The sequence below is a fragment of the Alligator mississippiensis genome, chromosome 1, assembly GCF_030867095.1.
Source record: "Alligator mississippiensis isolate rAllMis1 chromosome 1, rAllMis1, whole genome shotgun sequence".
NCBI classification, from domain to species: Eukaryota; Metazoa; Chordata; order Crocodylia; family Alligatoridae; genus Alligator; species Alligator mississippiensis.
Genome location: NC_081824.1, coordinates 339,940,721 through 339,967,552, shown reverse-complemented (window position 1 = coordinate 339,967,552; position 26,832 = coordinate 339,940,721). Strand labels below are relative to the sequence as shown.

Below are 26,832 nucleotides of genomic sequence, written 5' to 3'. Positions count from 1 at the left end.
ACATTACTAAAAAGCAATCATGGGTGGTTTACATGTTTATTACTTTTATGGTTGATTACGATACCCAGTTTACATTACTTCTTCCTAAATCACCCTGTAGATTACCATTTATATTTAGAATTAACAGCAAAACTTCTTACTAGGTCACTTTAAATGGACAAACTACTCTAACTGGGAACAGAACGTATAATTTTAATGCACCTTTCTTGAGGAAATTGACACTTAATGGCCCAAACCCGTCTCCATCTTTAGATGGGCGAGTAGTATCATGAACCACTTAGATTTTTTTATACCACTCCACATGAAAAGGCATGTAGTGTTGTAAATCACCGGAAAAGGGGGAAGGCCCCACCTTTCTGCCCTCTCACCTAGTAGTTAGGGCACTTGTTCAGGGAGTTTGAGATACTCCTCACACAGAGGGGTTTGAACATGCATCTCCCAGTGCCCAGCAAAGTGCCGTAACCCCCAGGTGTTGCACAAATTGCCAATTGCTTAAACCACAAGCGAGACCTTATGAGGGGGATAAGGCAAAGTTCCACCTTTATTGATTAAGTGCGTAATATACACATACGTGCGTGCGCACGTGCGCACGCACGCACGCAGAGCACATCCATACCCCAATTTCTATTCTGTGCTGGCATACATTACCAGTCGTATCGGTGCTTTGATCAATTTAGTGGCCAGCCAAGTTGATCATGAGTAGGAGCTGGGCTCCTGCCAGTCCAGCTCATCAGATGAACCAATGCTCCAAGACGACATGCTGAAAAAGAGCCAAACTTGATATGTCTCACCCCATCTTTTATAGCCTTGTCAATTCACACAGTCCTCTGGGATTTTGCTGTGTTATTACTGTTTGTTCTTCCTTGAAAGTCAATTGCCATTGTTCTCTCACTGTTTTGGGGTGGATTTTTCTTGTTCTGGTCTTTTATCTGTCTTCACTCTTCAGCTAATCACCAGCCGATGTTTTCCTTTTCCACAGACACACTCTCACCCTTTCTTTCACCATACAGCATACAAAGGTTGAACACTTATGTCAAGCTACAGAGCAATACAAAATGGAGTTTTGTAAGGCAATGCAAAACTCAAGAAAATACATAAGATTAAAAGTAATAGGCAAAAAGTCTATTTGTATAACACAGGTCCAAATCTAGATAGGGCCAAGAGCAGTTTCTACCCTCTTAGTAAAGCCAGCCCACTAGATGAGCAAGAGGGAAAGACACCCAAGACTGGAAGGAGTCTTGTTTTGTGTCTCAGTGGGTGCATCTACACATTCATTAATGCACTTTAAGTAATGTGCATTAAATCTAGTACCTCCATTGTGAGGTATTAGAAAAATATGCATTAGCCTGTTTTAATGCATATTAGTGCATTTTTTGTGATGCTTTAATGTGCATTAAAATAGACTAATGTGCATGTGTAGACATGCCCAGCCCTGGAAATGAGGAGCTTTGGGTTCTGTCTCCTGCCCGTCAATGATGTTTCTGCATATAATAGTCACTGGATAAACTGGATAGACAGGAGTCATATGCCACTGACCCGGCTGGGGGCAGGAACATGGGCCAGAATCCAGAGCCCCCTGGGAAGCCCAAAACCTGGTTATGTCACTTCTTGGGCAAGTAATTGATTCAGTAAGATATAGGGCTTAAGACATGCAAGTGACCCTCTCCTCTGGCATCAAATAGTTGCTAATTGTAGTGACTCTGCAACAAGCATTTAAGTATTTATCCAGAGTTATGTGCACCATCAGGCAAAATATATTTATGACCGCATAAGTGGCAACAGTGGGTCACTTCTGAGAATGCCTAGAAGACCAAGGCAAGGAGAGTTGCATCAAAACTCTGTGTAAGTGACCCATGTAAGTGCTATTTATCAGCTTAACAGGGAGATAATTCTGGGCTAGTATAACCTACTATGAAGTGCTTAGAGCTTTTAAACCCAAACAAAAGATGTTAATACTACAGATTATAGCAAGATCCTTAAAATTAGATATTTGATAAGGCAAGAAACAGCGTAGACTAAATAAAATGTAAATGAAATAAGCTGCCATTAGAAGTAAGGTCAGCAAGCTCTCAAAGCATTAATAAATTCCTCTGCAAAATTAATACATGTATTTTCTTGACCTCTAATAGATATAGAATGGATAATATACCTAATATGGCCTAACTAAATGTCACTCTTCTAAGTCAATTTTTTCTGTTACATGGATAAAGTCAGTGGAATTATTGAAGTCAACCAAATTGTTCTGAACTTATATGATTGAAATGAATAGAAAATTTAGAGTAGCAGTGAAATTAATAGAAGCAGCTACTAATAAGAGTAGAATCTGACCTTATCATTCTAAGAGAAAACCACTTACAGAACTCTGTCTAGCTAGTATGACATGGAGAAAATTGTTGCTTTGACAGATAAGTTCTGAGGCACTGCAAGGCAAAACAGGACCATCTTCTATTTCTGGGGATAGTTTGTATGATAAAATAGATTATTTGCATACACAGTATTGGTGAATGTAGTTTTGCAATTGCATATAGTTCTGTATGCCCCTCATTTTGATTTATGCTATGATCTGGTTTTGTTTTAATACAGTTATAACATAATTGACTTATACCTACATTATTTTCATTTAGTAATAACTTTCAGTTTTTCTACCAGATTTTTCAACGCAATAGATGTTAACTTAAAAAATCTCAACAATTATTTCTATCTAACTATGAATTATGAGGAATTTATATTAGCACAGTGGTATATTCTCACCTTAATTTGGCACACTAGTCCTTTTGTGTTTTTATTTCATGTTGTAGTTTTATCTTTTGTTTTGGACAAAATCATCAAAAGACTTTGAGCACTGATTTCATACTTTCTAGGATAAAGAAAGTTAGTAAAAGTAAATCCTGTTGTTCAAATTTATCATGGCTTGAAAAATCTAATAGACCAGAGGTACTAGGCTCCACAGCTCCACAGCAGCAAAAAATCCCAAGAAATAAGTAAATACAGACATAAATACAAGGAAGCTTCACATACATTCAGCCTTAGATCCAGGGGTAAGGTCCGTATATCTGGCTCCTGAGCAGCATAAAAAAGAGGCAAAGGATGAAAGTTCACCATCTAACAGAGATTCAGGGAGGCAGCCAGGGCCTCAAGCAGTCCTCTTTTCCAGTCACTGAGACATCTGACCGCTCTGGGCTTTTAATCACCCCAGGGCCTATTATCCCCCAAACTTTCCCAAAGCTAGAAAGGAAGGCCAATGAAAATGCATACACCTGAATTTGCAGGGTAACTGAATTCTTCTATGTCTGCCCACTCTTTACTCCATCACATTTTTTCCAGTGCAGATAGATAAGATCCAGAAGGGCTAGTTCTAGCCCAGAATGGGCATATCTACATGTGCAGTTACTAAGCCTGAATTTTCTACATAGAAAATTCAGGTGAATTAAACTGCAGCCCTGCACACATCTGAATGTGTGCCCATTGGAAGCAAATTTGCTTCCAACAGGAGCAGTTCAGTCCGGGGCTGCTCCTGTCCTGTTCTGCCCCCCTGCAGCAGCCAGGGGGAAGCTTCAGGCTCCCCAGGGGCTTGTCCCAATCTCTGCAGGGCAGAGGAGAGCTGTTCTGGCTTCCAGGCAGCTGCCTCCTAGCCACATCAAGATTGGAACCTGCCCTGATTTCCACGGGGCTGGGAGAGCTATCCTGGTTGCAAGGCAGCTGCCTCCCAGCCACATGGTGATCAGGACCTATTCCTTCTCCACATGGCTGGAAGGCAGCGTCCTGCCAAACTGAGACAACTCTCCCTGTCCTCTGCTGCCTAGGCTGACTGGGAGCAATTAGCTCCTGGTCAGCATCTACATGTGTGCTTTGATTCATAGATTCATAGATTCATAGATGTTAGGGTCGGAAGGGACCTCAATAGATCATCAAGTCCGACCCCCTGCATAAGCAGGAAAGAGTGCTGGGTCTAAATGACCCCAGCTAGATACTCGTCTAACCTCCTCTTGAAGACCCCCAGGGTAGGTGAGAGCACCACCTCCCTTGGGAGCCCATTCCAGACCTTGGCCACTCGAACTGTGAAGAAGTTCTTCCTAATGTCCAGTCTAAATCTGCTCTCTGCTAGCTTGTGGCCATTGTTTCTTGTAACCCCCGGGGGCGCCTTGGTGAATAAATCCTCACCAATTCCCTTCTGTGCCCCCGTGATGAACTTATAGGCAGCCACAAGGTTGCCTCTCAACCTTCTCTTGTGGAGGCTGAAAAGGTCCAGTTTCTCTAGTCTCTCCTCGTAGGGCTTGGTCTGGAGGCCCTTGACCATACGAGTTGCCCTTCTCTGTACCCTCTCCAGGTTATCCGCATCCTTCTTGAAGTGTGGCGCCCAGAATTGCACGCAGTAGTCCAACTGCGGTCTGACCAACGCCCTATAGAGGGGAAGTATCACCTCCCTGGACCTATTTGTCATGCATCTGCTGATGCACGATAAAGTGCCATTGGCTTTTCTGATGGCTTCGTCACACTGCCGGCTCATGTTCATCTTGGAGTCCACTAGGACTCCAAGATCCCTTTCCACCTCCACCTCTGTATATACAGAGTACTAGGTAATGGTACATTAGACTAATCTACTGCACAGTAATGGCTGCGCACATTAGAGGACCTTCTCAGCAGTACAGCAGCAGAAAAGGATCTTGGGGTCACTGTTGACTCCAAGATGAACATGAGTCATCAATGTGACAAAGTGATCAGTAAAGCCAACCACACTTATCATGCATTAGCAGGTGCATGACAAACAGGTCCAAGGAGGTGATACTTCCCCTTTATGCAGCATTGGTCAGGACACAGCTGGAGTACTGCATCAAGTTTTGAATGCCACACTTCAAGAGGGATGTGCACAGCCTCGAGAGGGTTCAGAGAAGGGCCACTCCCATGGTTGGGGGCCTGCAGGCAAAGCCCTATGAGGAGAGACTGATGACCCTGGATCTCTTCAGCCTCCGCAAGAGAAGGTTGAGAAGGGATCTTGTGGCTGCCTACTAATTCATCAAGGAGGGGCAGCAAGGAATAGGGGATGCTGTGTTTACCAGGGCACCCCTTGGAGTCACTAGGAACAATTGTCACAAACTGATGGGGATCAGATTTAAGTTAGACATCAGAAAGAACTTCTTTATGGTAAGGGTTGCCAAAATCTGGAATGGGCTTCCAAGGGAGGTGGGTCTTTAAAAGAAGGCTAAACCCCAGCGCTCTTTCCTGCCCCGGGCAGGGGGTCGGACTCGATGATCTACTGAAGTCCTTTCTGACCCTAACTTCTATGAATCTATGTAGATGGTGACACTTTACTGTGCATTAGATTAGTCTAATGCACAGTAAAGCATCTCATGTAGATTCACCCAATGTTTCCTGCACCCCTGTATACTGCATTTACAATTAGGTAAGAATCCAGGGACCCAATGAAATGGGCAAGGAACTTTTTGTTGTAGAAGGTTCAGTTTCAGGTTGAAAAAAAACACGAACTGCTATAATTCCTCTTATTCCTCTTGTACTCTATAATTCTAATTTTCAGTTGCATAGCAGAGATATAAACCATCATGTAATGGCATTTCATCGAATACATAACACATTCAGATGATTCTTTGCCAGGAGCAATATGATTAACGGCCTGCTGTTTTAGCATCCACAGAAATTAACAAGTTTTTATTCAGCAATTGGAACAATTATTATACTGGAAGTTGGTGTTGGATTTGAAAGACACTGTAGATTTGAGTAATTACATCTATTAACAGACAATATGAACTCCTTTTCCCCTGTCTGTTATAACAAACTAGCAACAGTACTGCAAATGTGTCATTTAAAGCTGCAGTGCATCAGTAAATGCCCAATTTTGTAACTTTTAATTCCTAAAATGGAAATCCTAAGTAAAGCTAACAATTGCCCTGAAAATTCAGTTTCTTTATTCAGTGGTAGAGAAAACGATAGAGATTATCTTTTTTCAAACACTTTTTAGAATTCACTAAAAAGACCCTTTTCACAATCCACTTTTTACTGTATGTTTTCCTTAGCTAGGATTTTCATCAGAACACTGCTATTAGCTAGCATTTTTTACTCAAGGATGTAACTCTGCAATGATGCAAAAGATTAATGGATGGCATATGCTCAGCTGCTGAAATTTTTTAAAGACATAATCAGAAAAGTAATTCTACTCATTTGCAATGGTGTCATCTTCAGCAACAGCGTTCTAGTTTTTGGGCCAGACTTTGGCAGAACACAATCAAGCTTTTAAAATAGCTTTTATCTGGCACCTAATAATTTAACAATAAGTGCAACCAAATGTACATCCAACATGGCAATGCTTGAATTGCATGGACAAGGGTGGTTTTTTTGGGAGGGGGGAGGGTTACAGTTACAGTCAGGGCTCCCAAAATATATACATCCAAAAAAAGGCAACAGTGGGTGTGTCTACACATGCATTAACATGCTTTAGTTAATATGCATTAAATCTAATACCTCCAGGTGCATCTACACATGGGCTTTAATGCACATTAGCTTATTTTAAAGCACAATAAACCATCACTAAAAATCTGCTATTTTATGCAAATTAAAATAAGCTAATGTGCATTAAGTGTCACTTAAAACCCATGCTGTTTAGTTAACATGCATTAAGACAGGCTAATGAGCATTTTCTTAGGGTATTTTTACATATGCTCTGAGAGGCGTGGGGGTGGGGCACTTTAATTAGCAAGGACTTTTCATTAAATGTGCTTAAGCATCATATATATTAGCAATCCCTATGCTGAAAAATGGTGGCAGGGCACTTTGAACTAAATCTCACTGAATGAGCTTTAGTTCAAAGTGTCTGCCGCAATTTTTTGGCATGGGGACACTAATACATATGACGCCAGAGGCTGCTGGAGCGTGTTTATTTCCAGAGTGTCTGAGCTGGCTCTCTGCATGTTTATAGGAGACTCTAGTACCTCACAATGGAGGTACTAGATTTAGTGCATATTAACTAAAGCACATTAATGCACATGTAGACGTGCCCTTTGTGAGGTATTAAGAAAATTCACAATAGCCTGTCTTAATGCATATTAACTACATAGCACATGGCATTTATACACATATCTTTTTGTGCAGTGATGTGCTGGTGATCCACATGTGAGCTGATGTGACCAGCACTGTGTCGCATACATTTGTATAAACAGTAAAATGCACATCAGCACTGGGAAAATGGCAGCAATATGCTTTTGAACTAAAACACCTTCAATGTGTTTTAGTTCAAAGACATACCACCACCATTTTCTCAGCGCTGATGCACACTTTGCTGTTTATACAAATACATGAGACACAGTGCCAGGCGCTTTCAAAACTGATGCTTTAATGCACATTAAAATAGGCTAATGCACATTAAAGTGTACATGTAGATGTGCCCAGGTGTGTGTGTATGTGTGTGCACATGCATGCATATGCACAGAGTGTCTGTGTGTGTGCATATGCATGCATGTGGAATGCTACCAGAAATCAACGAAAGACTATAAATTCAGGAGTAAGAACAGAGATGATGAACTTCATCCTAACTAGAGGAAGGAAAAAACTGGTTTTCCTCTGTTGGGAAAAATTTTGAGATTTCATTATTTTTTTCTGTGTCAATTGGGACAAATAGCTAAAAACTCTTTTTTTTCCCCCCATCAAACGGAAACCCCACAAGGTTTCATTCTGAATACTATGGAATTTGTTATTTCCAATATGAAATGTTTCAAAGAATGCTATCTGCCTACCTTTTGGTTTGCAGTGGAACAGAGGACCGCGAACTACTGGTAGCCTCAGACTGAAACTGATACAAGACTTATCATTTGCACTTACAGCCATCACTAAAGTTACAGAATTGTCCACAGTCCACAGCTTCCAGGACTACCCAGAACTCCTGCTCCATAACAGGAAGCTTAGCAGCCCACTGAGAATGGAGAATTTGAAAGACAGTACTTGCAGTTGCCTATTTTATAGGCTGCTAGAGAACTGGGAGCTGTAAGACTGCCAGCTCCTTTCTCAGAGGCTAAGGGCACAGCAGGCTTACTTGGACCTGGACAGTCAAGCTGGCAGAAGTTATTGAAAAATCAGACTTCCCACAAAATGTTTTTTTATTTCATCAACAAAATTGTGACAAAAAACTATTTCATTAAAATTTCTCTGACCAGCTTTCAATCTAACAGAGCTAACAAAGATGTCAACCCAGAGTAAAATTGGAAGCAATATTAACGTTTTAGTACACTGACAACAGAAATTCTGGTATTGGAGGGGGGGGAGGGGAGGAGCTATAACCAAAAATGTCAGTTAAAGCAGGCACCAAAGAATAAATACAGCATTTTTCTCAAACACCTTATACAAATTGATAACATGAGGACTCATAACTGAATATATTTCCTGTAATTATTCTTAAGAAATGGTAAATGCCACATGAATTGGTAAAAGAGGTTCATTTTGAAGCTTGTACAAGATAAGCAATCTTTAAGTGGGCAATAACAGAATGCCAGAATTGAATCTTTTTAATGCAAGATTCTTCATTTTCTTTTGTGCCTAGAAATATCTTGGTAATGCAGAACAAAGGGAATCATTGGCGTTCAAGTGCTGCAAATTCATCTTCCCCCTTTTCCATTTAAGTTCTTATTATACAAAATCACAATGGTATCTAAGTACACTTTAGAACTTATGAAGAAATGGAAGGACTCTTTGATCCTGTCTCTTTAGAATACTGTTCTTAATGAGGATTAAAAAAAAATCACAGAAAGTCTTTTTTTTTCTAATAGTGAACAAAGAAACTTATTAAAATAAAGACTCTCTTTTAACCACACACACCCTTACCCTGTTACTGCTTCACTGAGGTGGATCCTTCTTAGAATCTTTCCCAGTTTCCTCCTTTGACTGGCTTTCATCTACATTTTTTCCCTCATATGAATAATCTTAAAAAGAAAAATACCCAACAACATTAACAACAGTCTTAGAAACAGACAAGTCACTGACTTTAACACTTATCAAGACATTTTTTGTCCAATTCATTCATTTGGGTTATGAAGAAAACCCAAAAAGTGTAGAGACCCATTCAATGAAGCAAGGGCTCTCCTCCATAGTATTATTCCTCTTTTACTAAGATCTGGATGCAAGTACCATTGCTGCTGCAGTCACATACCCATTATTAGACATTTGTGAGATCTAAATAAATATTAATTCAGAGTGAGTGAGGGATTTCCCAGGAATATAAGAGAACCACAGGCAGGGAAACAGAAAGCAGTGCAGCAGTTGAATTTCTTTTCAGGCAAATAACTCTTGAATTAGAGTAATAAGATTATGCTGTTCTGACAGTGCATTGCTTGAAGTAAACAAAAACATTTGAGCCCGTGTCACTCTTGTATGAGCTTCCCTCTCCCCCTTTTTTGCCAACAACCCAAATACTGTATGAGAGTTCCTGCAGTTGCACTTAGCAGGGAAAGAATGAAGCATTTTAAAGACAGGCTTGCTTAAGCATGCAGAGAAAAGTTATGAAATGCCACTGTGCGTCTTAGAAGGACAAGATGATCCTAAATAGCACAGTGATAGCTTTATCCATTGTGAACACTTTCTCAGTTTTCCCTGATTACATTCTCTTGGCTAAATAACTTATAAAAGGCATTTCTCAGCCCCATAGGCACTAAACAATGTTTTCATCACTGCATGGCTAATGCTTTTTTTTAGATCATTTGCTCTATTTTTGGGGTTTGCTTCTACTGCTAACACTTTCCATGGCTCACTAGACCAGACTCATATAGTTTGGCTATGTATGAATGTAGTTTCTTCTGTATGGGACTCTGTAAAATAAAGCCGGTATCTCTACAGAATGCATTATAGCCTATCTTTTAAAATGAGTAATCCTTTCAATTGCTAAATTTGCAACACCTTACTGAGGTCTGGTTTCCAGTGCATGGTGGATCAGCACTCTCAGGCTCCTTTCAGATGTCCCAGACTTGAACATTCAAAAATTACTTATTTTAGAAAAATATTCTTCTTTATGTTAAGAATAACTCATTAATGTTTTCAAAGCACTTTGATAATATAAAATAGTCAAGAGAGGTTGTCCTGAATATTTATGATGCTCTACCCACTGTAATTAATAAGATCTATGTTTGGCACAGACTGGCCACATCTGCATGAGATGCTGACTGAGCAGTAGCCGGATACTACTATTGCCTGACAAAAACCATGATGTGATGTTAGTGTGGAGTAGTATTAGGCTACTGCTCAGTAACATCACATAAAAGGAGTTTTAGGCAGAAATGAACCTACCTTTGGCAGGGAGCTGGACTCGATGACCTCCTGAGGTCTCTTCCAGCCATATGTTCCCATGATTCTGTTTGGTGTAGTACTCATTTCAATCAGTATGGAAAACCAAATATATTGATCTTTTAAAGTGGATACCATTGCTGTGTTGTCTCTGGAGCTAAAAACTAAGCTTCCACAGAGAGACTAATACATTTTCCAAAACATTCCTTGAAAATGCAAGAGGTTTGCAAGCATTTGAGCCAAACATCACTAAAAGAAAATAAAGGTTTGGTGGACAGCAGGCAACAAAGGTGAGATACAATAGAGTAAATAACAGGGACCATGCTCATCATTATAGCTGTCTAATTCTGTGTCAAATTGATGATGATAATACTGCAGGGTAACTGGTATACATAATATGTTTTAAAGGACATTTTGGCCTCTATAGGCTTTAAAGAAACTTGTTTTTCCATCAACAACATCAAGGAAATTACAAGAAAAAATTTAGGCAAAAATTAAAATCAGGGTTAAATTGAAAATCACTATCAGTCCAACTGACTGGCTCCTAGCATATCGGTCACACTTCATAGATATTTTGACATAAAATGGCCTTTGGAAAAAAAGCATTGAAATTGTTTTTGTCCTAATTCATGCTGATACACTGTAAACTGATGACTACACAGACTGATACTTGTTTTGTGTACTGTCATCACAATGCATGTCACCAATTTACTTGCAAACTGTCCATAGTCATTAACATTTTAGGTGAAAAGGGAAAATAATTAGCTTCTAATATACTGTATAACCAAATTGCTGGAGCACAAGGGATCAATAAAGTAGTCATTAACAAATCATTGCTTCCATTTTATTAAATAAGCTAGCTTCAATTCAAGCACATAATGACCTATAGTTTATCTTCACCTTTGTGATATTTATTTCATGTCATGCTACACCATTTGTGCGGTTTCACGGGAGTCAAACAGATCAAATAACCATGAAGATTAGCTGGTAAACACATTTGCTGCCAAGTGTTTTGATAATTGTCTTCAAATACCTGAAAGGAAATTATAGAGAGGATGGAAATGGGCTTTTATCTGTGGCTGTAAGGAACAGGACTAGGAGCTATGACCTCAAGCTGCAGCAGAGGAAATGAAAGTTGAAGATTAGGAAGAACTTTCTGACTATGACAGACGCATGCATTAGAACAGGCTACCTAGAAAATTTGTGGAATTTCCATTCGAGATCAAGTTGGACAGACACTTGGCTAGGATGGTTTAGTCAGGGATGATACTGCCTTGAGCAGAGGACTAGATCAGATGACCTTATGAGGTTCCTATTTTCTATGATCCTATGATCAAATGCTTAAGAGTTTGGCGGATTCTTAAACATTTACAAACCTGAACTAACGTATCTGGCCAAATAGAAGAATAAATAACTTTAAAAAGTCTAAATCAGGTATCAAAAACCCTATCAGAAACAACAAAATTAGTGGCTTATTACTAAAATATATATGGCCATGCTATTGGTATCTTTGTTGCATCTAGAGTAACTACAACCTTCACATTTTATCTCCATTGCCACCATGGAGGTCAGATGGGATGGGCACTTTTTCTACATGATTAATGTTCCTTGTGTTTACAATTCTGAACAAAAGAATTAGATTGATTTGACTTGCATCAACTAAGCCTAAATATAAAAGTTTCCATTTGGTGGCTGAATGAATAAAAGATTCCCAGTTCCTCTATTAAGTTTACCTCTGGGTACAGCCTACACATTATTCTTGTCACATTGCAGCTGCAATGCCTTCAAAGTCTAAATGAAGTTGTTAAACATCTGTTATTCAGTGTCCTGAGTCCTTGCAACAAACCTTTTCAGGTATTTTAAAGTACTAAGGGGATAATTAGCAGATGAGTAGAGTTGGCAGAATTTAATTTATTTCTTATTTTTACCCTTCCTTCCCTCTTTGTTCAATTCTCATTCCATTTAATTTTAATGGAATTCTAATTCAAATTACAAAGCACTGATTGAGGAATTTAGGAATATTTTTTGGCCAAAAAGATAATAAAGACTGCTTAAGATAAGCTCTTAAAGGAATTCTTTAAGCTAACACAAAGAAGATAGAGGAATGAACCATTTTTTTCAGCAAGAACAAAGAAAAAACTAAAGAAAAGCATTACTTCTGCTTACCAGCTAGAGGATAGGAAATAGCAATAAGTAAAGTGCAGCTTCAAAATGGCTGCTATAAAGTTGCAGCTGCCAAATTTAAAGGGCATAACCAAGAAAAGCATCTCCAGGGGTAAAAATAGGCTTGTTAACAGAGATGAGTATTAGTGTAAATAAAGCAGTCATGATCTTGCAAGGTCCTTTCCAGCCCCTAATGTCTATGGATTCTATGAAAAGAAAAAGGGGTTGTGGTTTTCCAACACTGGAACATCTTCAGTAACTTGTCTCTGTGCCACCTCTCAGCCCCAGTGCTGCTTTCAGAATGGGAGGGGGGAAAGAGAGCAGAGGGAATTCAGTCTGGGGGGTTTTCAGCTGGCATTGAAGGATGGAGCAGGTGGATTAGAGCTCCCCCGCCCCCGGTAGTGGGAGTAGGGTCTCCAATCTAATCTCCCTACCGTCCAGCACTGCCTGGAGAACCCCTAGAATGAGTTCCTCTGCTCCCTTTCCGCCTTCCATTGTAAAAATAGTGCTGGGGCTGGGAGGGTAGAGGGTAAAGCTGTGCAGAGCTTCAGTTGCTGATTCAATTCAGAGGAGATTCAGCCCTATTTGGGGGCCAAATCTCTGAATCTGAATCAAATCAGGAGACCAATAAAAAGGTCTGAATAGATCTGAACTCTCCAAATTGATTCAAAAAAGATTCAGAGAAGATTCAGAGATTCTGAGATTTGGCCAGTCCCCACTCGCTGCCTCAGGGAACTGGACCTGGGCTCCGTGCCAGTAAGTAGGGGGTGGGGGTGTGGCTGGAGGAGGGGGGAGGGGACCATGGGGCAACCCCCTCCAGTCCCCATCCCCTGCCTGCTCTCCCAGCCTCCTTGAGTGTCCCCCACCCCCCCGCCCACTCCCCCAGCCCTGTTAATGGCTGCCCTGCCCAGCCCCAGCATCCCAACACTTAAAAAAAAAAATCCCTGCACTCACTGGATACTGCAGTGGCCATCAGGGCCTCTGGAGCCCATGGCAGGTCCCCCCCATGCAGCATGGGGCAGTGGCGGGCAGCAGGGATTGCCCCCCCCATCCTGCCTGACAGGAGCCAGTGAACGTAGGGATTTTTTTTTAAGTACTGGGATTCTGGGGCCAGGCAGGGCAGCCATTGATAGGACTGGGAGAGTGGTCAGGGGATGTGACCTTCAGCGGCGGCCGAATTTCTGAATCAGATTTGGCTGAATCGATTTGGGACAGTGATTCGAATCACCAAATCAAATCACTGTCCCCAAAACCAGCCAAATCCAAAGTGAATACTAGCCACTTTGCATAGGCCTAGTGGAGGGGCATTGCTAGAGGAGACTGGCTGCAGGCCTGCAGCCAGCAACTGGATCCCCAACCCCCTGAACCCAATAGCAAATTTCTGTTGGGTCCAGGGGATCAGTGTAACTCATAGTGCTACCTGTGAAGCTCTGTGAGTTACAGCAGAGAATTGCTCTGCTGTCTGTGCCTTTAATAGAACAAAATCAAAGCAACATTACTGTAAATTATTGTGGAAGGTTGACAGCAACATCTGTTTGCTCTTGGCTGGTTAGTTTAGGAAACAAACAGAAAAAAAATTGTACTGTAAAGCAAACAAAAGGATAACTTGATAACTTTATAATCCAGTAGATCTTTGCTACCCATTCCCTTCCAGCACAGACTATGTAAAACAAAATTTGCATATATTCACATTCAGGCATTTTTAGTAACACAAGTTAGCCAAAATGGAAATTCAGAAAAGATATGTTCTGTTTTCTGTCCTTGAGTGGAATAGGCCAGGGAGAGATAACAAAAATGAATCCTTCTTTAAAAATTAATATCTTTTATCTTCTTAAATTTCATTATGCTTTTACCAAAAACACATTATACGGTAGATAATCTTGAGGTCTTATTGGGTAGCAGTTTCTATTTTATTCAATTCATGGTCTTTCTTCCTATTCATTTCTCTCAAAAAACTTGTATGTTCATTTGATTTTAATGCAAGACAGTGCAAGTTAAGCAATGCACTGTTTTAATTATAGAACTATTTAGTGACATATGCTATCCAGTGACACATTCCATTTGCTATTGAATCAACTCAAGGATTCAACAAAATGCTAATACTCCAAGATTTGACTAAACAAGCTGACATTTTGCAACACTGACATCACTGGAATATATTAGCATGAAAACTGTGGTCACTCATCTGCATTTAATACTCATCAGTCAAATCCACACTGTCAAATCAATCATGTTAGAGAACAAAAAATATATTCCTATTTTGCACCATAATTCACAGTTCTGGAAATATCATTAACCTAATTTAATGGCCATGGGGTTATCTCGGTGCTATTGCCTCTTGCAACATCAAACATTTTTTAATTTTTTTATAAACATAGAAGTTCATAAATGTCACACCTCAATAGGAAAATTTTAAGTCAGTTGTCCCATGCTTGGAAAGTTAAATTTCTAGCAGTGAGGCCAATTAAATAATGTCAAATCAAGGGTCTGGACCAGCTTAATGGGCACTTGGGCTACTGTAGTTAAGAAGGTATGGCATTTTCTGTAGCTGGTAACATAGCTGGTATTATATTCAGCTTTCTTTTACTCTACCATACAAATGACAGGTACCCATGCACAGTAGGATTGAATGGAGCAATTTAGTGCACAAATCTAGACTCTTAAGTCTTACCTCCAGAGACAAAGAAGACACTATAACCACTCTGCCACCACACTTCCAAGGGGAAGAATGAAGCCACTGTTAAAGGAAACACACTAGGCATAAGGAACAATGAAATCTTTGGGCCATATCTACAAATGGTGTAAACCAGTGGTTCCCAACCTTTTTAGATTCTAGGAACCCCTTGTTAGACTCAGGGCACCTCTCACAAAATGCTAGTTTTTAATTTTCACTTGTTTTTTTACTACAAAAATGTAATACAGCAATGTTCCTGTTGTAAAGGACTTGAAAAGACCACAACTGATCAGAATATTTTAATGCTATGGATTCCATTTTAAAATCTCTGGGTTTATCTTGTGAACCCTCTAACGATGCTGATAGTATATGGCACACTGTGGCACCCTTGAAATGATCCCAGTGCAGGCCAGGATTCTACAGCTTCCTGGTTGAGAACAGTAGTATAAACTCATGTTGCTTCACTACCTAGTCTCCACTGCCTGGTTTTTTTCCAAACCTGGATGGGCCAGGTTTTAAATGTTGCTCACTGCAATGTTAAGGTAAAAATCTAAGTCTTCAATTTTAAATGCTTCAACAGAAAAAAAAGGCTAATTTGGTACTTTGTTCCACGAGGGACATTTAAAATTATATTTCCTAATCTTGACACCACTGCTGCTGTGTGGGAGCAAGTGGGCCAACTACAGCAGACGTCATCCCACCAACACATGGCGTGTCTTTACTCCCATACAGCAGCACAAATGTTTGCCTGGCCACCAGCCTAGGCATCATGGGCATCTATACACATGCTATGGGCCGGGGGGGGGGGGGGAGGGGGGAGCCTTAACTAGAGCAGCTTTGAGAGATGCTTTAATTAAAGGGCCTGCAGTGTCACCTCTATTCAGTGTCCCATGTTTCAAAATAGTAGTGGGGGTGCTTTAACTAAAGTTCGTTCAACAAGCTTTAGTTAAATTACCCCCGCCGCCATTTTGAAGTGTGGGGGTACAATGAATAGACATGGCACTGAGGCTGCTGGAGTGTGCTAATTAGCACATTCCAGTAGGCTCATAGCAGACTAAATTAATCGAGTCTGCTCCAATGCATGCTAATTAGCATGAGTTGGAATAGAGGTCCATCACATGTATAGGTACTCCATGTCACTCCACCTCCTCAACAGACTCCAGCCCAGGACTTTTGACCAACCAACCAGGACCATCCTACAGAATCTGGGACCATCCCAGCCAAACTGGGATGTATGGTCATCCTACCTTTAAGGGGTGCATAATTGCTTCTGTCAAAACTAGCAGCTGGCCACATCACTACCACAGGCAGCACAGCACCTGGCACTGCCCCATGTAGAGCTAGTGCCCAGGGCATGGAGCTGCCCTGTTATGACTCTGTCAAGAAAACCAAATTTACTTTAAGGATCCAGTCCAAAATGTCAATCCTACCCACTGTAGTACAAAGGCAATTACTAATGCAGCTCTGTCATTTGTCTAGTTCTGAAGTTAAGGATTGTTTAGCATTGTTTTATCCTCTTCTCCACAGAAAGCAAGGAATGAATGACTAGATTCTGTTCTTAGTAATACCACTGCAACTGAGAACTGAATTTATTCTCTTGTTTAAAAAGTCTGGGCTATATAAAATGAACTCCTGTCCACTGTACCATTCTGCAGGAAAGTGTGACTAGGTGTCATTAGGCTTTTTAAAAAGTTCTGCTGTTAGCTTACAATGATTGTCAACTGGTTTGTATCCTCTCTTTGTCTTGTGGCAGTAATGCTTTTGCATCTATCACAACTGCAGTCCTTTTTTTATTCCACATGTTGGTGTAATAATTATGGAGCTTCTTCCTTACTAATCAGACCCCTTCTTATAAAAATGTTGCTCTTATATTTAGTTTTATTTATATGTCTAAATATTATGACTCAGCATGGCACAGAACATGACTCTCAGCAATTATAGTGTTTATAGGCATCAGTAATAATAACCAGACAATTAATATTTGTTGCAGCTAATTGAGTTCTTTAACTAATAACATCTTAAATACTGTGCCAAATCTATTAATTAAACACGTCAATATTATTCAGAATTTATATTCTATATTCAGGATATATATATATATATATTATTCCTGGAGTTCTTACCAGTGTTAACAGCTTTCACCATTCACTAAACTGTCTCTGACAAACGTGAGGAGCTTTGGCACACAGCAGGCAAGTCAAAGATACAATTTGTGTGCCTGATTCAGTCTGTGGAGCCCTGTTATCCAGCCCTCAGTATTGCCTATGTGTCTCAAACTGCCCTGCATGCTCTATTCAGCATGTGCCAGCCCCAACCCCATGGTGTTGGGGGCTGCTCCAGGGTGCATTCATTTATACACATGCTCCGGGAGTTGGGGGGGTGCTTTAATTAGAGTGGCTCCAAGAGCCACTCTACTTAAAGCCCCTAGAGTGTCATGTGTATCAGCATCCTGCACTGAAAAATGGCAGTGGGAGCACTTTAAAGCTCACTGAACGTGATGCTGGAATCTATGAGTGCAGTAATTACCACACTCCAGCAGACTCAATTGATCTCTTATGTTGTCTCTTATGTGGTGCAACCTTACTGGAGAAACATAGGCACAGCATGCTGTCTTATCAGCCACTCTGAGTTGTTGAACTAGTACCAGCATCAGATTGTTTAGGGGACTGCTTCCCATTGCCTCCTTGGGTTATGCCAATATCTGAAAGAGGTAGTCTTAGAAGACTAGGCCAGACTCATTGGCTCTGGTGCATGGGGCTGGTCTGCAGGTCCAATCTAGCCAGTTGATCAGCACTGTGCCCCTCATCCAGCCCATGGGACTAGATGAGTTTGATACTCCTAGCATGCATGGGCAACTTTGTTTTTATAGACCATTATAATTTATACTTTAATCTAAAAGCATACAGCATATATATCTCAATTCCTCTGGTGGTTGCATCACTAATTAACCTCTATGTTGAATAGATGATAAGACAGAAATTGCATCAATGTTCTATCAGCTTTGTAACACTCCAACCATTGAATGCTACCATCAACCGGGTTTACATCAAGTTTACATTATCAGAAGCATTAAAAAGCAACTGGAGAGCTCTACTGGTTGTGACCAGTACACCTAATTATATTGGCTAGAACCTAGTTATATGCCTCAGTTTATGGAATCTTATGTGAGGATTAATCAGGATTCTGTGGGCTCACCCTTTACTTTATTGATAGACCACAATTTGAGCAAATTGTAAGAGATTAGTAATTCCAGCTATGTGTCTGGAAAGGTAAATTGAATGAGTGCTGGCTACAACTTGGGTCTGTTCCAGAAGTAGATGTTTCCTAGGTCTGTGCAAAGCAACTAGTATTCACTTCAGATTTGGATTCAGCCGATTCAGGGAACAGTGATTCAATTCAGTGATTCAAATCACCGTCCCGAATTTATTCGGCCAAATCTTACTCAGAGATTCAGCCACCACTGAATTAACTGAATCTCTGAATTGGCCCCATCCCCTGCTTGCTCTCCCAGCCCCGTCAATGGCTGCCCCGCCCGGTCCCAGTTCCCGGCTCTTTGAAAAAAAAATACCAGCAGTCACCAGATGCTGCCAGGTGGGAGGGGGATGACTCCTGCTGCCCCCTGCTGCCCGACACTGCATGGGGGCTCTGCCATGAGCCCCCAGAAGCCCCAAGGCTGCTGCACTAGCCGGTGAGTGCAGGGCTTTTTTTTTAAAAGAGCCAGGAGCTGGAGCAGGTATGGCAGCCATGGGGGAGGGATGGGCTTGTGGAAGAGCCTCCCACATAGCATGGAGCAGTGGGGGGCAGCAGGGATCCCCCCTGCCTGGTAGCAACCAGTGAGTGGGGGCTTTTTTTTAAAGAGCAGGGAGCTGGGACTAGGTGGGGTAGCCATGGGGGGAGCTGGGAGAGTGGGCGAGGGTCAGGGGGTGCTCAGGGGAGCTTGGGGGAGCATGCAGGGGATGGGGCCTGGCAGAGGGAACCCCCATGTTCCCCTTCCCCCTCCTTCAGCCCCACCCCCTCCTCCAGCCCCCTACTTACCAGCACAGAGTCCAGGTCCAGCTCCCTGTGGCAATGAGCAGGGACTGCCTGAACCTCCAAAGCTCTGTGAATCTTTTCTGAATTGATTTGGAGAGCTTTGAATCAATTCAGACCTTTTAACTGGTCTCCTGAATCGATCTGGATTCAGAGATTCGGCTACCGAATCAGGCCGAATCTCCTCCAAATCGAATCAGCACCCAAAGCTTCACACAGCCCTAGTGCTTATTGGGACATGTCAAATGGATGTTGCAGGACCAAGAGTTGCCTATCATGTTCATCACTAGGCAATGGCTATTGCAGCCCCAAAACTGGGTAGTTAGAACACTGACCTCTCACTGTCAGAATCCATCTAAGAGGCTGAGGTTTATGAGGTACCTTGTCTAGGGGAGATTTCTATGTGGCCTTTTTCAGAGGTCAGCTTTTAGCTGCACTCCAGCTCACAAGCTAGCACTGCTCTGACACCTGGTTACTCAATTACAGTGGAGGTGGCTCCTCTGGTCCTGGGAGTAAAAGTAAAGGAAAACTCAATGACCGTCAATGCCACTTTCCCCCTGGCTTCCTGCCTGATGAGTGAGTTTCAAAGTCTGCAGTATGACTTGGAGTTCTGGGAAGCTGGGTCCAATGACAAGTCAGCAAACTAAGCCAAGCTGCATTAGATGTAGAAAGAACTAAGTCAAGCTGCATCAGGGATTGGGTGCAGAAGAGACCTAAAGCTGGGGAGGACTGGATACGGGTTTTAGTTCATCCCTGTCTCTAAAAGACTGAAATAGTCAAGCAACACCAACACTGAAGGCCAAGTAACCAACTGAGGGTGATTCATAAGGTGACCATATGTCTTGGTTTGGCTGGGACATTCCTGGATTTTGGAGACCAGTCCCAGCCAGCTGGTGGAAATAACAGGTGTCCTGGGCATGGGGCATGGGACATGAGGCAGGAGTGGAACCAGCTATGAAATAGGAAGCCCTAGCAAATAGCAGAACTTCCCTAAAATAAGTTAGCTCAATTAATGGAAGCTCTTATGATTGGTAGAGGGGAAGGAACGGGGGCAAATTTCACATCATCCAATATCCCTATTTCCCTGCATGCCCTACAGAAGTGCACCCTAGTGAATCAGGATCTTCTTTCTACATTCTCTGCATGCCCAACAGAAGTGACTTTAGTAACTCCTAGAGGTGCCTTAGCTAACTTTAAACTAGGCACAGATCGCAGCATAGGCACAGCAGCGCAGAACTCAGTGGGGGCTGCGGACTGAGAAACAGGATCCATATTCAGACATGACTGCAGCACATCCTAACTTACCTCCCAAATCTGAGAAGAGATCCCCAATTGTTCTTAACCCTCTCCTTTCCTGTTTTGGATCAGAAGCAGTACAAGGGAGAGAGGATGTGGAGATCGACACCACAGCATTCAGTGGCAATTACTGCCTGAGCGCTTGGACTTCCTTCAGAGTCATTGACCTGAAACACAGCAAGTTCTCCAAGCCAGTGTATGTGCTGTTGAATCCCAAAGGAATAGCTCCAGGAGCAAGGCTTTCAGAAGTACCGTTGTCCACTGGGTGCAATTATGGCTGGCTGAAAATTTTTTATCTAAACTTTTTCACCAGAAAACTGAGTTCTCTCTGAAAGAGAGGCTGTCCTCCCCCCCACCCCAACCCCCCACCAGAAAAAAAGTATCTGCTTTCCTTGAAACATTTGAATTCTTCATCAGAAACATAAGCATCCAAAAAGTTGAACTCTCTGGTGAAAGAAATATCTTAGCTAAAATAATCTGATTTGAGGCTGAACATTTTTGGCCTCTAGAATGACCAGGAAAAATGAAAATTTCCTGTGAAAAAGTATCCCGCTTTTTCACCAGTGCTGGGGAGGGTACCAGTTTAGGAGTAAAGACACTTTGGCTCTGCCACTGGCCTACTGGGTGATCTTGAATGAGTCCCTTCACCTCTGTGTCTTTGCCAAATGAAGGAAGTGATACTTCTATTGCCTGGGATCTCTAGAGGGAAAGTTCATGTAAGAGCTGAGGATTATCATTTATAGCGTCTGTCTACAGTGACCAAACTGTTTTGTGGCATTCTCTCTTGCAGGGGTGGACTGGAAACTCCTGCTTGCCATAGTTGTCCCCTTGTTCCGCCTCATTCTTCTCCTTCCTGCCAGTGCTTTGCCCATCAACTGTTTGTGCAAAGAAGTTGCTAAAAGCATGACAACACCTCAAGTGTTGGCATGAAAAGATTGGGGATGATGGGGGTCCAGTCCTGCTGCTAAGCCCCTGCAAGTCTTCCTAATGGCAAGGGCAGGTGGGGAGGCAAAGATGCTTGACAATTAGCCTGGGTAAGCCAGTCAGATAGGAGGCTCCGGCATACTCCTTGCCATTTGAACTGCTGAAACAGTGGCAGCTTTGCTCAGAAAGGAGCCTCCTTGCACTGGGCACTCTGCATATATGTAAATTAGCATAACTCCACTGTAGCCTGCTGGGGCTCCATTACCAATAGGTCCATGATCAGAGTCATTCTCTAAGGCTGTGATACTGGCATGTTGCACGCTCATTGCCTTAGCTTTAAAAAAAATCAATCAAAGAAAAAAAATCAATCAAAGACAAAAAATCCCTCTAACCTGCAAATCTCATTCCCCACTAGGTTTTTTCCTACCTAAGCATGGACCATGGGGGAAAAGAACCACCAAAAGCTTAAAATCCAGGGCTATCAGCAGGTGCATTAGATGTCAAGAAACTGATGGCATCATGGGGAGGAATGAAAGGACAAGCATTTGTCAGCCTGTGCCTGTTTGTGCATCACTACCCAGACAGGGTAGCTTCTACTAATGTCTGTCCTATCAAGTGCTACAGCTCCAATTGTAAAAAAGGTGTGTTTTCACTGCAGGTAGCTAACACCCATTCACCATCCTGCTGCAGAAACCTTGTGTCTATAAAGCACTGTGATTTTACTGCAGGGCAAATAGGGCAAACTCAAATGTGGGCGGGGTGCATGGTGATGATCTCACACATCTCCCTTGCAGCAAATGCTGCAGATGCCTTGCCATGCCATAAGAATTTATGGTGAGATATGGATTGTATTTTAATTATCTCTCTGTAAAAACACTGGTGTATCAGAGAAAGCAAAGTCTGAAACAACCAGCGGATGCTGGCAACATGGATGGTTTCAGCCACATGTGTTTTAGGACCCAAGATGATCCACCACCAATTGCTCACCTCAAGTTGTGAAGTGATTCCCCCTCTTTGATAGCAAAAATAAAGGTTGATATTTGCCTTCTTCACAGACATTTTACCATGTTTGCTTTCGTGGGATCAGGAGGAACTCATGGTCACCCTGTGTCACAACAGAGAGGAAAAATCAAGGCTCAAAGTATAGGTTGTGTTTATGTTTGTTATTTTTTTCATAGATTCATAGATGTTAGGGGCTGGGAGGGACTTTACAAGATCATCGGGTCCAGCCTTCCTGCACTTCGGCAGGAAAGACTGCTTTATTTTGGTTTGTATAAAAATACATGTGTTGGAGGTGAAATTCATCTCACTGAGCAGATCAGCTCCCTGAGCTCAGTGCTGCTGTGGATGGACTGATAACTGCATGTTTGCATTTGCCCAGCCAGCCCAACTGAGGGCACCTCTACACACCTGGGAAAGCCTGCTACCTTGCTCTGAGTGATGTTCTAAGTACTCCATCTCCTGTCTCTCCTCCCCGGACACTATTTGCTGGCAGTGGCTGTAGTTCCTATGCTGGGTGGGTCTGGATTCTGCCCAGCCCTCTGAGCAAAGTCAAAGCTTCACCAAACTACATAAGGTTGGGGGGCAGGCAATAGGCCAAGTGGCTGATGGTGAGACCTTGCACTTTTACTTATATTTCCAGGTCAAAGGAACTTGTTATATATCTATTCCAATAAAGGAAATAAGGCCAAATGAAACTACTAAATAAGAGAAAAATGCCAGTAGCACATGTGCAGGATGTATTGCCTTTGGTAGGAGTTTGTGCACTGCCTTTGACCTCTCGTTCACAAGGAAGGAAGGACAGCAGGGTATTAATGGAGGCCTTTAATACTTACCTCCTTCCAAGGACTGGGAGATCCAAAGGGCAGATCAGATGATGTGGGAGCTGGGTAACTGCATGCAAAGCCTTTCATCATCCCATATCACTGTATACCTCATGTCTTTTATGACTAGAGACAGCAACAACAAGTCTCTGAATGAGATTGGTAATCCAGAGTATTGTTTCACACCAGTCCCAAGGTGGGACTGACGCCTGTCTCCAGAGATCTGTGTGAAGTGAACCAAGAATATTAATCCATTTTCTCTAGAGGGGAATCATAACCCCAGACACCAAACCAGACTTCCTTCCTTCTTTAAATCTGAGGAGAGAGCAGGAGCTAAGAGGAATACAAGTGAAAGAAATCCCATTTCTTTATAAAAGGAGTTAAGATTATGGCCTAGTTTTCAGAGGGGCTGAGCACCTGCAGCAGGAGTGAAAGGGTGATGTTTGTTTCTGATATTCAAGCCAGAAGCATGCAATAATGGAGGGAAACTGCTGCACATGCTGTACGCCTGACCTGCCACTAGCAGGCACTATTTTAGAAGACTGACGTTTGTGCTCAGCACCCTGTAAGATGCCACACAGCCAGCCTTAATAGCATGGCAAAATTTGGCATAACTTCTCTGATATGGAATTGAGACACAGCACATCTAAGGTCACAAACATTGCTGTTGCTAAGTTCAGAGAAAAGTGCTCATGCAGGTAGCCCTGTGCAGAGGGGGGTCAGCCTCTCACTGTGTTTTGACGCAAGCAAAAAGCCTGATTAAGCCAGATGCTGTATTCACATAAAAAAATATAACAGCTCCACCATCTTGTACAATTCCTCCAATCACTTATTTATTTTACTTGTCCTGCACGTCCTCCAGTGTACGCAGGCACACGCTGCACTTAATCACATCTATTCATTTAGCAATACATGCAACCATTCTAGTATCATCAGAAAAAGCTCCCTCCCTCTCCATGAATTACAGGCTTCTCAGGAAAAGTGAGAGTGAACCCTCTGCAATGAGAGTTTGACACATCAGAGGTCTCTGAAAAGGGACTCAAGAGGTCTTGATTCAGTCCCCTGCACCAGCACATGTCTTTTAGACCCACCACCTACTCTCCCTTTGCCTCTCCATCCTCATCTGCTAATTGAGAATAGTGATCATAGGAGTTGTGTATGAGTTAAATAACTAATGTTTAGGGGATATGGCAGCGACATGGGAGGGAAACAAGAGTACCTTTATTTACAGATTTTCTACCTTATGAGGCATTTGTGTGAGATTCCAGCTGGGCCAAATTTTAAAGTCCCAAATCATCGACTTCTCGAGTAGATTTCATGGCAACCATCCACCCCACACCCACCACTGGGGGCACTGGATTGGAGGGGATAGGTGGGGCCTCCATGTAGACAGGCCCAGGACCCATGTGGACAGGGTGCATTTGGCAGGCTGGATGGACAAGATGGTTGCAACCCAGTCCTATAACATCTTAGGGCTTCAACAAGCCCTTCTGGATGACAAGATGCAAAAACAAAGGAGGCCAAGCAACTAGCAAGTGAAAGGAAGCTTCTCCGGGTTCCTCCCTGTTCTTATTTCTTACAAATCCAACCATGGGCAGATTTAAATAATCAATCAGTGTTGGAAAGTACACTGCATCTGGAGAAGACAGGAAACTCCCAGGTGATCTGAGGGACTAAGGTATTCTACATAAAAACAAATTTAGCCTCTGGGGATACTTGTATCTGGAGACTTATGCAGCCCTATGAAAGTTTACATGATACACAGCCCCTCATTGGTCAGCAGCCACCTATGAGGTAGGACATGGTCACCTAGTTGTCATAGTGGTGCTTACATCACAAAGGCTGTTGGCTCAACTTTTTCCTGGATCCTGGACCTGGTGACTTGAGTGGCTCTGGACACCTTCACGATAGGAGCTACTCAGCGCGTGAGAGAAGGAAAGCTTGTTTAAGGCAAATTTGAACAATGGAAGTCATTGACCTGGAACTACCCAGCAGAGGTAAGGTTCCCATGATGTTCTCCATGCCCAATTTCTAATCCCACACCCATTCTTGGAAGCACAAGGGATAGGCGGATTAGCTAAAATGAGCTTTTCTAGAGACAGATTTTCAGTTGTGCAAACCAGTGTTACTTGGTGGCCTGGACTGTAGCTTGGGTGATACCAGGTCAGGATCAAGTCTTCAGCCTCTGAACACTGACATGCCTCCAATCATCAGAGACTGTGCTAGATGTTCTGGGAAAAGCCTCCTTCCATCCCTGAAGTATTTCTGACCCTGCCCCCCTTGTAGCCATGTGGGTGGTGTGAGGTGTCTCTTTATACATTACCTACACTTAAGCACTAGGGCAGCCTATAGACATGCTGGTTTGTGTTCTAATTATAACACATTGGAGCAGGCTCAATGAATTGAGTCTGCTCCATATTCTAATTAAAATGGTCCAGCATTGACTCACTGTCATGTGTTATAAGAACCTACCCTCCGCATTTTAAAATGGCTGTGGGGGTGCTTTAACTAAAGCTCATTGAATAAGCTTTAGTTAAAGTGTTCCAATGGCCATTTTAAAATGTGGGGTGCTTAATATACGTGATGGTAAGCTGTTTTAATTAGAGTGGCTGTTGGGGAACCACTCTAATTTAAACAGCCTCTCCCCACCGCTGGTATGTGTATAGGGAGCCTAGTTTTCAAAAACTTTGGCCCTAAGCCATCATTTTGGGTGTGTGATCCCAATTTTCCAACTAATTGTCAAGGAGAAAAGAACTGTTACTGTCTGCATGACTTTCCCTTATTTTCCTGAAAATAAATGTCACAGTAATCTCCCCTTCCAACTGGCTGGGCTATTTTGCAAGCAAATCTAGTACAACGGAGCAGAAGAAAGAGGAAGACGCATCTTCTTCTCCCTGACCAGATCCACTCTTGCCTCTTTGGCTCGTACAGCTGTGGCCATTGAGCATGGGATTGATGATTATATATTTTTACCTTCTGATGCTGGCCAACCCCAGACCATCATCTCCATCCTGACAAAGAAGGACTTTTTGACAGAACTAAATTGCACTAAGGAAAGTTCCTCTTTGGCAGGACCAGCTGCCTCAGCCCTGGAGGGTGCCCTGGAATGCTCTCCCATTGTTACTGTGCTAGGAAACCTTTCCTTTGTAGCCAGGCCACAGGGTTTGGCTCTAACAGAGCTGCTAGTGGGTGGTGATGAATGAAACCAATGTGATTTCTCACATGGAAATCAACAGAATCCTTTTCCTCCATTGCAAGTTTTTCCACCAGTGATGCCTCTGCAGAGAGATGCTTGATGGACCAAGCTCTGGGCAATCTTGGCCCAGGGTTTGGCCAGGCAGACATGGAGCCTGACATTACTGTGAGCCTTCTGCTGGAGAGACTCCAACAGGAGGAGGTAGGGTGATGGCTCTGTATCACGCGGCTGCTTTAAGCATTTCCTTCCAAGGCTGTGCAGGGTGGGACCCCAACTAAAACTGGTCCTTGCCTATTCTGCTGTGTCTTTTCCATTCCTCCTCTCCTATTAAAGGTCACAATACAACATGAGCTTATTATATTGTGATGTCACTGTGATATCAGGGCATGCTCACATGGGCATCATCTCCCCTCCCCAGTGTAGGGTAGGTATGTCATAAGCAACATTCAAAC

General features: G+C 42.4%; 1 long non-coding RNA gene across 1 annotated transcript; it reads right to left on the bottom strand.

Moving 5' to 3' along the window:
* Positions 1-25,796, bottom strand: LOC109282595 (uncharacterized). The gene is made up of 6 exons (XR_009459159.1): positions 23,197-25,796; positions 20,447-22,466; positions 15,110-15,175; positions 8,824-8,921; positions 2,752-2,857; positions 1-1,038 (listed from the first exon to the last, which is right to left on the bottom strand). It is a non-coding gene; the product is annotated as an uncharacterized LOC109282595 (long non-coding RNA).
* Between the last annotated feature and the right edge of the window lie 1,036 nt (positions 25,797-26,832).